We start from the raw sequence: 13,054 nt of genomic DNA, 5'->3' as shown, positions 1-13,054 counted from the left end.
TGTGGCTTATTTGGTTGGCCGAAAACTGCAAGAATCTTTAGGCTGAAAGGCTAAACTCACCTTGTGGATTTTTTTCCCAAAGCTGGAAAGAGAAGAGGGCAGTAAGAGCTAAGATCTCTTCTCTTGGGCTATTCGCTTGGGCAGGAGTTCTGTCTTATATAGGACTTGGATAAGACCTCCCAGGCCTTTTACAGAAGTCTTGGGACCATGTCATTGCTCAGATGCCCCAGGGGATAAGATACTGTAGCTGACAAGACCTGCTAGCTAATCAAATTGATATTTATATCCCAAAGGAATGTACGTCGGGTCTTAGACAATATAGCAAGTTTTAAAGCCACAGTCTGTCCCTCCCCATCACTCCCTCCAAATGATCACATAAGTGAAAATGATTTTTTTTTTAAAAGGACTAATGTTGACACACAGTTTAGCAGTTTGATTTTAACCTAGGAAGAGTTTTTTATTTGCTTTGGAGATGATGGGACTACCACAGTATTTTATTTTAATCCAGGATGCAAAACAACTTGATTCAGTGAGGTTACTTGGAAAGTAAAACTTTGTTTAGAAGGCCTGCCTGCAGAAAAAGGTGACAGAGTTGAGAGCAGTGTTAGTTTTTTCTTTAATTGTGTCTCTGTCATTTTTAACACTGCCCTGACCTAATTCTTTCAGGAATCTTCAAAACCAGACTGCAGCCCAGTGAACCAAAGAGAATTCTCTTTTAAGCAAGGGAAAACTGCTTACCCAACAGCACTTTATTTGCATGGATTGGGGACATCTGACCATTTTTAAATTCCAAAAGTAAAACACCTGATTTTGGAACCCTTCACTCATTGGTGTAAAAAGGTCCTCCTAGAAGACTCCCTTGAAATGAGTCTTTCCCTGTCAAATCTTTGACAAGATCAAATCTTTGCTGGGCTGGGTGTGCAGTGAAAGGCACAGACCTCCGTAGATGGTGAAGATGCCCCATTGTTTATACGTTTTTGTAACAAAAATTTATTTCTGACATTCCAGCCCACCTCCTTCTCTCTTCCGTGCGTCCTTTTATGCTCCATTTCCCTTTCCAAACTCAGGGGGTAGAATAAGGAGAAGGAGTGGTGGCATCAACTGGTATTCCCCAAGTAAGAGGGCGGCGTTTGGCATACTGTTCCCAAAATTTGGAGGTCTTGAGCCAGCCTTGGGGACTGGTAGATAGACAGTGCTTTATGGACAATGTGCTGTTTGAAAATGAGTGGAGGGACAAATGAGGTGTGCATCATTTTCCTCTGGGGCTGGCTCCAGCTTTTTGTCAGTGCTGCAGCACTGGGGGGGGGGATTGGAAATGCCTGGCCAGTAAAGAGGAAGGGCACATAAACTGAGAGCTTACCAGAGTTTTCAAGGCAGCACCCAACCTCTGCTTGAATTAAGACTGAAGCCTTGAGCAGCAGGGTCAGCAGCAGCCTGTACAGCACAGGCAGTGCTGGCAAAACACTACCTCTGAAATCTTTACAGGTGGATGATTATCCCCATATTGTAACTGGGAAAGGCTTAGGATGCAACAAAGTGACTTGCCTGAGGCCACCATGCGAGTGTACGGCAGAAGTTTGAACTGAAGGATTCAGGCTCAGCCTCTCAACCTCTGCATTGCACCAGCTCTCATGGGAAAGTGGGAGCACTTTCCATTAAAACAATGTAGCTCCTTGCTTGAAGTGCTTTCGGCTGTAGATGCTTTGTCTTCATTGGCTTGTGGACCAAATGAAGTGGCTGCTTCCCTGCTTGCAGCTTCTCCTGACACTAATGGGAATTACACACATGTCTGAGGGAGAGCTGGGGTTGTGCCAGAAGTATGTCAGCTTTTAAGAAGGAACTCCCTGTACCTCTCCTGGCTGGAGGTCGTGCTGTTGCAAAGCAGCAAAGTCTTCTGCTTTGAGCAGTGGAATATCAGCTCTCTGGCCATGGGGGAAAACAAGTAAATCTTTTGCCACGATTCAGGACTTTGCTTTGGAAATGAGAGCTCAGAAGGTGTTACAGCCTCCAGGCACTGCCTTCCCAAAACCTGGATAGATTGTCTGAGTGTTAAAGCTGCTGTGTTGAACACACTTCCTTGGGAGTAAGCTCCACTGAACATAGCAAACCTACTTCTGAGTAAAACTTGAAAGGATGACACTGAATGTTGAGTATCAGAAATAAAGTTAGTGATATGGTAAACATTTAACTAGACCAGTAACTTTTGGAAGAGAAACTTACAAGCTTTACGAAGTTCCACAGAGTTCTTTCAGATTCGGGAGGTTGCCTTCCTTCAGGAATGGTACATAAACCTGCTGTGGGGTAAACCTTGTCCCTACCTTTGCTCCACTGTGTATGCCAGACAGGAAGCCAAGGAAGGACATCATGTGGGAGAAAGAGAGACCACCAAGATGAGGGCAGCAATGGTGGCAGCCAGGGGAGAGCCAGGCTTAAGGAGGGCAAGTAGTTGGACAAATTGAGAAAGGAAAAGGTCATTTAAGGTGACTGCACTCTGGATAGGCTTACCAGATGCTCTGGATAGGCTTACCAGATGCTTACCAGGTACCTTAGATTTCTGATATGGGGCCTGGTGATGTCACAAGACTGCCAAATGGTGAAAAATGGATCCAGAAATTAAAGGGGAGGAGCCCAGCAATGACTCCCTCATACGGCCCAGGATTAGTCTCCTGAGAGAAAAAAAGCAGAATGCTGAGAAACGGTGCAATTTTTGGCAACTTGGGAACAGCATCTCTGACAACCTGATCTTACGCTTACCATGTGTCCTCGAAGAAGGAATTGGGCAAAGAAGTGGGTAGCATAAGGTGGGGTGGTTCAGTCCTAAATAAGTGCCAAAATGTTGGTGCTCTTTGGCAAATACCTGAACTGGTTTATTGTGTGCTGATACAGCCAACTTTATAGTCTTGGCCTAATGGAGAATTGGGTGTTGGTGCTTATGTGCTGGTGGGTGGAGTCTGTGCCAAGGCAAGTAGGCACTTCTGGCATTTCCCAAGGGCCAGTTTAAACTGTAATGTAGACATGGGCCTTTTGAGAACAGCGAGCCATCCTCAGAACAAATAGTTTTTAAAAAAGACATGAGTGTGCAAGGTGTATGCTGTTGTGTGATTAGGTTACAACATGCCAATAGGTGGCACCAGAGGAAGGTGCGTTACAGGAAAAATAAGAAGCGCCCCACTGCCTCAGGCCAAAGGCCCATCTAATCCAGCTTCCTGGATTTCACAGTGGCCCCCAGATACTTCAGGGCGCACACAAGACAGCAAGATACCTGCATCTTGTTGCCACTTTCTTGTATCTGGTATTCTGAGGTAGCCTACTTCTAGAACCAGGGGGGTGCATTCACCCACCATGGTTGGTAACCTGTAATGGACTTGTCTTCCAGAAATCTGTCCAGTCCCCTTTTACAGGCATCTAGGCCAGACACTATCACCAGATCCTGTGGCAAGGAGCTCCACAGATTAGTCACATGCTGGGTAAAGAAATATTTTCTTTTGTCTGTTCTAACTCTCCCAACACTCAATTTGAGAAAATGTCCCCTGGTTCTGGTGTGGTGTGAGAAGGAAAAGAACATCCCCTTATCCACTGTATCCATCCCTTGCGTAATTTGCATCTCCTGAATCCTGCTCCTCCATCCTCCCTCTTCTTGCAGCCCATTGTGGAACTCCTAAAGAAAATACTTGACTTGCACACTGAGTTCTTCCAGCCATATCAGTCTATGGTGCGATGATTATGTATGTGCTCTCACTACATCCTTAATTCAGCCTGGACTGGATTTTCCTCAGAAAATGTCTGCTTGCCACCCATTCCTCTTGACATGTATTGGCAACCTTCAGTCTCAAAAGACTCTGGTATCGCGCTCTGAAAGGTGGTTCTGGCACAGCGTCTAGTGTGGCTGAAAAGGCCAATCTGGGAGTGACAATCCCTTCCACACCGGGAGCAAGTGCAGTCTGTCCCTGGTCTGTCTCCCTGGCTATGGGCCTTCCTTCTTTGCCTCTTAGCCTCAGACTGTTGGCCAAGTGTCTCTTCAAACTGGGAAAGGCCATGCTGCACAGCCTGCCTCCAAGCGGGCCGCTCAGAGGCCAGGGTTTCCCACTTGTTGAGGTCCATCCCTAAGGCCTTCAGATCCCTCTTGCAGATGTCCTTGTATCGCAGCTGTGGTCTACCTGTAGGGCGCTTTCCTTGCACAAGTTCTCCATAGAGGAGATCCTTTGGGATCCGGCCATCATCCATTCTCACGACATGACCGAGCCAACGCAGGCGTCTCTGTTTCAGCAGTGAATACATGCTAGGGATTCCAGCATGTTCCAGGACTGTGTTGTTTGGAACTTTGTCCTGCCAGCTGATGCCAAGGATGCGTCGGAGGCAGCGCATGTGGAAAGCGCTCAGTTTCCTCTCCTGTTGTGAGCGAAGAGTCCATGACTCGCTGCAGTACAGAAGTGTACTCAGGACGCAAGCTCTGTAGACCTGGATCTTGGTATGTTCCGTCAGCTTCTTGTTGGACCAGACTCTCTTTGTGAGTCTGGAAAACGTGACTCTTGACATGTTATTGTCAAGTTATTGACACGTGACTCGTGACATGGAAAACATGTCCTCTTGACATGTTATTGATATATTTAAAGCAGTTCTACCCCATTCTCCAGCCAAAGAAAGGTTAACAGAGAAGGAGCTGTTCGAACCTCAAAGGGGAGAGAACTCCACAGTACAGGAGCCACCACTGAGAAAGCCCTGTTTCTGGCCGCCATCCCCCTCACCTCTTTCAATGGCAGCACAGCCAACAGGGCCCCTCCTGATGACTGAAGAGGATGGGCCAGACTATATGGAAGAAGGTGATCTCTCAAATACGCTGGTCCCAAGCCATTTAGGGCTTTAATGGTCAAAACCAGCACCTTGAATTGGGCCCAGAAATGAATGGGCAGCCAGTGCAGCCACCAGAGCAGCGGCGTGACAGAGTCAAATTGCTGAACTCCAGCAACCACACGAGCTGCAGCATTCGGCACTAGCTGCAACTTCTGGACCGTCTTCAAGGGCAGCCCCACGTAGAGCACATTGCAATAGTCTAATCTTGATGTCACCATGGCATGGACCACCGTGGCCAGTTCCTACTGAGGCAGGTATGGCCGCAGCTGGCATACCAGCTGAAGCTGGCCAAAGGTGCTCCTGGCCACAGCCAACACCTGGGCATCCAGGAGCAGCTGTGAGTCCAGGATAACCCCCAAACTGTGAACCTGCTCTTTCAGGGGGAGTGCAACCCCATTCAGAGCAAGGCTCTGCACCCACATTGTGGATTTCTGCACCAGGAGGACCTCTGTCTTGTCCGGATTTAATTTCAGCTTGTTTGCCCTCATCCAGATCCCAGCTGCCTCCAGGCAGCACTCCAGGACAGAGACAGCCACCCTGGAGTCCGGTGGAAAGGAGAGATAGAGCTGGGTGTCATCAGCATACAGATGGCACCCAACTCCAAAACCCCGGATGACCTCTCCCAGCGGTTTCATATATATGTTAAATAACATGGGGGACAGTATAGAACTCTGCAGCACCCCACACTCTAAAGGCCAAGGTGCTGAACAGGAGTCCCCCAGGACCACCATTTGGGACCTGTCGGCCAAGAAGGAGCAGAACCACTGCAAAACGGTGTCTCCAATCCCCAACTCAGCCAACCATCCCAGGAGGACACCATGGTCGATGGTGTCAAAAGCCGCTGAAAGGTCCAGAAGGACCAGCATGGATGCACTCCCACCATCCAGCCCTTGGCGTAGGTTGTCCACCAAGGCGACCAAGGCTGTCTCAGTCCCAAAGCCCGGCCAGAAGCCAGACTGAAAGGGATCCAGATTATCCGCTTCATCCAAGGCCCTCTGGAGCCGAGATGCCACCACCCGCTCAACCACTTTGCCAGAAATGGGAGGTTAGATACTTGGACTACTTGGACTTGCACCAGCAATTTAGCTGGTGCAGGTCCAAGAAGACCTGTTGCTGCATCTGGGCTTTCTTCAGGACAAAGGCAAGGGAACACTTACCTTGGGGAGAGCTCTAGCCTGCTCAACTCCCACGCAGGATACATTGCAGCCCTGCTGGCTCTGCTTCTTTGGCACTGGATCGGATTGGGCTGTGAGAAATATAAGCCATAAAACTAACACTTGTGTTAGTACTCGGGGTCTCATGACCCAGATAAACTCTCTTCCTCTGGAATTCTGATTTGCAGGCATAGCTTCCTGCCTTGCCTAGCTTGTCCTATGTAGCTTGCAGAGCACAGCTCTTCTTTTTATCACTGAGCTTCCACCCAGTTTACTGGAAAACATCTTGCTGAAAGCGTAAGCCTGTTGCAAGATGAAGATCACATGCCCTACCACCTTAACCACTGAAGAACAAAAAGTACCCACTGCTCGGTACAAAGGGCATGGTACAAAGAGCATGGTACAAAGAGCAAAAAGTATTATTATTATTATTTTATTAATTTGTACTCCACCTTTTTACCCAAAGGGGACACAAGGCGGCTAACAAACAATTAAAAATACAACATGAAAACAGTTAAAAACAATTTACAATGATTAAAAAGCTAAAAAACAAAACAAACCCCGTGGATTCATATAAAAAGCAAGAAACGCCAGCCAGCCTGTCAACAATTAAAAGCTTTTTGAAATAAAAAGGTCTTCAGTCCATGCCGAAACATTAGCAACGAGGGAGCAGTTCTCAGTTCTAAGGGGAGGGTATTCCACAGTTCGGGGGCCACCACCGAGAAGGCCCTCTTTCTGGCCGCCACCCCTCTCACATCTCTTAGTGGTGGCACAGTCAAAAGGGGCCCCCCAGAAGATCTAAGGGCACGGGCAGGATTGGAGGGAAGGAGGCGGTCCCTCAAATGCCCCGGACCCAAGCCGTACCCACTGTTCCGTCCGTTGGTCAGAATTTTGTGAAACCTTTGGGCTCAAGACTTGCAGTGGAGATACTCATTGCTTTGTGACCTTTTGCTGAAGGGAAAATGAACCATATATGGGGGGGAGTTGCTTTGGATGGGTCAGTTCAGGTCACCACATCTCAAAACAAATTTAGTGGAACTGGAAAGGTTGCAGAAGAGGTGACCAAAATGATTACTGGGATGGGGCACCTCCCTTATGAGACAAAGGCTACAGCATTTTGGGTTCATCAGTCTAGAAAAATTGTGCCTGATGGGGGATATGATTGAGACATACAAAATTACGCAGGGAATTGATAGAGTGGATAGAGAGACGCTCTTTTCCCTCTCACACAACACCAGAACCAGGGGACAGACACTAAAATTGAGTGTTGGGAGAGTTAGAACAGACAAAAGAATATACTTCTTTACCCAGCATGTAAGTAATCTGTGGAACTCTTTGCCACAGGATATAGTGATAGTGCCTGGCCTAGTTGCCATGCAAAGGGGACTAGTCAAATATCTGGAGGAAAAGTCCATCACAAGTCATAAGCCATGATGGGTATGTGCAGCCTCCTAGTTCTAGAAGTAGGCTGTCTGAATGCCAGTGCAAGGGAGTGGCAACAAGGCGCAGGTAACTTTGTCCTGAGTGCTCCCTGAGGCATCTGGTGGGCCACGATGAGATCGAGGAAGCTGGACCAGCAGCCTGATCCAGCAGACCTCTTCTACTGTTCTTGTTAAGCTATGCCCTGCTTCACAAGGGGCAGCTATTTTGATTACAGTTTCTGCATCTTGCTGTCTCTCAAATCCAGCACTGGATTTTTAGTTCAAGAAGTTTTAGTTCTTTGTACTTGCCCCCGTCCTGTGTTATTGGCTATTGCACACCAGGAATAAAGCTTGCTGCTGCCCGGTAGGGGTAGCTGGTTAGGTTTTGACCTTTCACTGGCTTGGGCATTACTGAGGAGCCTTGGGAAGGCCACTGTTTGTCTACCTGACCTTCCTCCCCGTCCTGTTGTTGAGTTCCAGTGCTGCTCTGCTTGCCTTGAAGAAAGGCTGGAACAGAAATCATAAAATAGCCGCTTCTAGGAACATCAAGTAAATTGACAAGAACAAAGACTTGTAAGTGGCTCTTTGAGCTTCTTAGCATCACCATTCAGATTTGGCCAAGAAGTGTTTATTTCAGGGTCTCATTCCAAGAAGTAAATCCACCCCTTCGCTCCCTCTGCCTGCCCCTACTGTCTGCCCCCAGCAATCCACTGGGCCGCTGCCCTCCCAGCCCTGCTCCATTTGTGTGAGGTGATCCAGTGTGCTGACCAGCCCTGCTGTGGTTGACATCTTCCACATGGTTTGGCTGCTAATTCAAAGAAGAAACTTTAAGCGCTCTGGGTGTGAGTGTGGAATGCCTGTCCCCAGATCCTCTTTCCCTTTCTCTGCTCTTCTTCTCCTTAGTGGAACCCTTTGGAACAATTTTGCTTCTCTTGTTAGTCTGCTGCATCTTTCGGCCCAGATTAGGGTTGCTGGTTTGCCAAAAATGATCCCATTTCTCTGACTTTTCCCATTTTTCCCCGCAAGTAGACAGGCAGCAGAAGTTAGTCTCAGAACATTGGGGGGAGGAGTAGGGCTGGACTGTGCCCACATTTTTCCAGTCTCTACCCCTTTCCCAGGTATTAGATTTTCTCTCTGTTTTTCAAAGGTTGGCAGGCTTCTGATCACCAGAGCCCCACCTTGTGACATCACCAGGCCCCACATCAGAAATCTCTTGTTTCTGGTGGCATTCAACCTGGCAGCCCTAGCCCTGATCACACACACATGTGATAGCACACATACCTTCTACTCAGACAGTTTTACCTGTGTGCCTTGTGATTGCTTGTGCCGTCTCCTTCAGCTTATGTGATCTAAGCTTTCCCTAGAACTGTGGCTATACTGGGTTGACCCCAAATGACCACCTTTGGCCTCCATCAGATGTCGGTAGGGGTTCTGGACTGATTTCATAAGAGACAGCAACAGCAGCACAAAGAACTCTTTCCAGCAAGGAAACAGTGCTTGTCTGTAAACAAGGCAACTAGGTTAACAAGCAGAATGTTCCTCTGTTTTTGGCTAGATATCAACTTTCCTTCTTTTTTCTTCTACCATCTCTCTATATGGCATTTTACAAAGAGAGAAAAGACAGTTCTCTTTCCTGAGGTGCTTGCAATCTACATAGTGACTAACAGAGGAAGGGAATGAAGACGGCGTAAACAGGGTAAGCATGTACAGAAGTTGCGGTTACATGTATTTAAACTTAGTGATAGTAGGTGATGAGCTGTCTGCCTCAAAGGGGTCTTGTAAAGATACAACGGTGGCAAGCGCAGTGTCTCTTGCTCTGAGTAAATAGGGATGGAGGAATAGCAAAATAAATAAATAAGTTGTGTCATGGCCCTCCCTACTACCTGTGTGCTAAAAGCACAAGTTGGACAGTGAGAGGAACACAAGACCCTGTTCGTGATTAAGCCTTTATAGGAAGATCACATTGGAAAGACTGTCAGGTTAATAATAAATATTTAAGCAACACTTTTCAACAACTGAGGGTCAAAAGCACACATTCTCATTGGTTCCCAAGAGATCAGAGAAGGTGGTGCCCTAATCTCACAAGATTTTGCAAGATTCAAGATGACAGCCCCCAGAGTAACAGGTAAGAGAGACCATGAGGGACATCCCGTGAGTGTGCCACAACACCCTAAAATGTTGCAACACACACTTTGGGAACCATGTGTTGACTCCCTTTTTTGCGAAGTGGGAAGTGTGCCCCCCCGTCGGATCAGGCCCATGGGAAGGGGGGGTCGGAGGCTTTGCAACTTTGTCTGCCACACCCTGCATGCTACTTTTTCATCAGTAAAAAAGTTTTCTTTGGCATGGATGGAAACATGCATTCAAGGAGAATAACAGTAAAGGTGAGAATAACACATGCTGTTTGTGCTACGTGTAAATGCCAATGCAATACAGAATGTGGAGGAGAAACTTTTTTAGGATTTTAGGAATGGGTTAAGTCAGAATGCCAGATGTAGGGGAGAGCACCAGGATGAGGTCTCTTGTTATCTGGTGTGCTCCCTGGGGCATTTGGTGGGCCGCTGTGAGATACAGGAAGCTGGACTAGATGGGCCTATGGCCTGATCCAGTGGGGCTGTTCTTATGTTCTTAACTGGAGCTAGATTCTGGTCAGTGTGGGTTTTACATTTGTATTAGAGATTTATTAAATGCAAATTGATTTATGCCTCCTGTGTAAAAAGACCCAGAGAATGGGAAATTCCCACATGACATCACTTGGCAAACAGTGGGCATGACTGCTATATTTGTCTCTATAAAAAAGGAGCACCAGAGCTTGACCAGGGCAGGCAGCTGTAGTGGTTTGAGCAGTGTTGTATGCCTGAGACCCACTAGGGAGAATGACATCCACTTTATCCATAAGCCAAGCACTTTCCATAACAACACTTGGAAGAACTTTTCCCAGAGGCTCACACAGAAGAGCAAATAATCGCAGCATCAGCAAAATAGCCTTGCACTTTCCGTAGTGGAGAATTAGATCCCTCTGCACTGTGACTGATGAAGGCTTCTGTGCAGTTCTGAGGCTTACTCATTTTTCTTGGAACAGACGTTGTTCCTATCCAAAATATCATCATGTCTATTTTGCAAAGAGTAGCTTGCCAGTAAGATCTTCCATGCCTTCCTTTATTTTAGGGGTCTGCTCTCTTAAGTGGAAATAAAACAACAGGCCTGTTGCAAAATAAGCAAAAAGAAAGTCACCCAATTCATTCACTGTTTTCAAATTGCTCTATGGCATTTGTCACCAGCTCTCGTTTCAGAATGAACATCAAAGAGGTTGGGGAGAGATTTAGGTTTTATATTCATGATAATTCTGCATTATGCTAAACTGCCAAGGCCTCAAGAGACATGGGCTGCCAGGATTCCTTGTCTGCATTCATCGGCTTACATCTGCCAAGCGACTCATCTTCGTTCTTGGCTGTAGTGGAGCTGTCCTCGGCATTACGTGACCTGCTTACAATTCATGGCTGTGTCAGTAACGAAAGTTATATAAATGTCCCAACACTTCTGGTTTCTGCAGTTTTTAAAAAAATCACCCCCACTCCCAAAGCGCAATTACTTTTAATTGCCCTTAGGAATCCTCACCTGATTCCAGCAGACAACATGATAGTGGCGCTATGTACTTGAATTGTAACTCCATTTGGAGGAACAGGAAGACTGTTAATTAATTGCTGTTCCCATTCACTTAAGATGGAAATATAATGCAGCTTCTCTTAAAGGACTTGGCAGTCCTGAATGTCTATGACAGAGTATCTAGAGGGTTCTCACATCCGTGAGATAGTGCAAACATTCATCCTGGGTGCCTACCCTGCAAGGGATGCCAACCAATAGATTATAGAAGCACATCCGCGGTGGGGGAGGAGCATAGGGACAGTAGCAGAAGGAAGTTCCAAGGCTTACATTGAACCAATGTTTGCTATAGCCTAGTTTGAAACTGGAATCTGGGGTATTCCATTAACACTCGCTTCTAAAGAACATACGTGGCATTGTGTAAATTTCATTCATTTCAATGAGGCTGGCACAGCATCAGTGAGGCTGGTGTTCCCGGTGGAGCCTGGTTTACAATTCTAGTTTTCAGATAGCACTCAAACTCCCGTTTCCTGGTTTAGATATCACAGTAAACAGTGGTTTAACAAACCAGAAAATCTTTTATGGAGCCAGATGCATGAGTGGGGGAGGGGAGACCTATAAGATAGTCATTTTATCCTGAGCCAAGGAAGCATGTTTTCTTGAACCAGGAATGTGAAGGCTGAACTGGGCCTTGAGTAACTGAGAGGGTTTAGCCTGCCTAAGGCCATCTTGTGAGTTAAGGGCAGAGGGGAGACTCAAATCAGGAAAGTCTTGGCTCACACAGCTCAGTCCCTTAGCCATCATGCCACACCAGCTCATTCCGTGCTTCTTTCATTTTGCCTATTCAAAATGATCCAATCTTGCAATATTGTAATGTACTGTATATTCCAGTGTTTAAAAATTAAGGATGCCATTCTGTACACACTTATTTGGGAGTAATATCCCGCTGCGTGGGGACTTTTGAATGGGTCTTTCTTCTGAGTAGTCATTCATAGGATTGCACTGTAAGAAAAATTATGAGGTATATATTCACTATTCATAAACAAAAAAGAATGTTCTGTTTCTCAGTGGCTGTATTTTGGGGAGATTGCCCTATGCATATTTAAATTTCCATAGGAAATAATCTATCATTTTCTATTAAAACAAAAAAACTATGCAAGCCATAACTCCTTCCTGGCCATACATACTATAGCCTTCTACTGGATTTAAAATTAAAGCAGATCCACGAGATTTTTCTCTCCGCTATGAGTTATCTTTCAGTTCTTCTTATATATCTTCTCCAAGCTGGGATTGAATCTATTTTATTTTTAGCTCTCTTGTTAGCGGCTCTTTTCCTGAAAGAATCAAACTGCAGCAAAATGAGACAATTAAGGACAGGAGGTGACAACATTTTTCCCATGCCATCAAAAGTAAAGTCTTTGGAAGAAAGTGAAATGGGGGTGAGGAGATGAACTTGTGAAGAGGGAAGATGGTTTTTTGTCCCTAAAATCTATTTCTGTTTTTTCCTCTTTCTTTTTCAAGTCAAATCATGGCATTGCAGGTGACTTTGACTGTAATCCTATACCCATTTACCTGGGAGGAAATCCCATTCAACACAGCGGGGCTTATACCTGAGTAAATTTGTATAAGAATGTGCTCGGATCGAATTTTATATAGTAAAATAAAGTTAATGAGGACGACACCAAGAATTACCACAGCAGGTGACACCAACCCTACTGATGTCACTTAGGGTTTGAGTGTTGTTTGTCACTGGCTTAGATCATTTTAAAAGTGGATTCTAAACATTCATGGTAGATTATAGGATTATCAGTGGTTACCATGATGGCTACATTGAACCTCCAGTTGGAGAGGCAGCATGACACTGAGTATTATGTGCAGGAGAGTAACAGCAGAGGAGAGAGCACTGACTTTCATCCCTGTTTATGGGGAAATGTTCACTGCACTTATTTTATGGCCATTATTATTATGCATTTCATGCAATATTACTGAAAATGATTTTGTTGTATACAGGGAGGGTGTCAAAAA

Source organism: Tiliqua scincoides, chromosome 13 (assembly GCF_035046505.1).
Source record: "Tiliqua scincoides isolate rTilSci1 chromosome 13, rTilSci1.hap2, whole genome shotgun sequence".
Lineage (NCBI taxonomy): Eukaryota > Metazoa > Chordata > Lepidosauria > Squamata > Scincidae > Tiliqua > Tiliqua scincoides.
The sequence above is the reverse complement of the archived record's forward strand: the minus strand, read 5'-3'. Positions refer to the sequence as shown.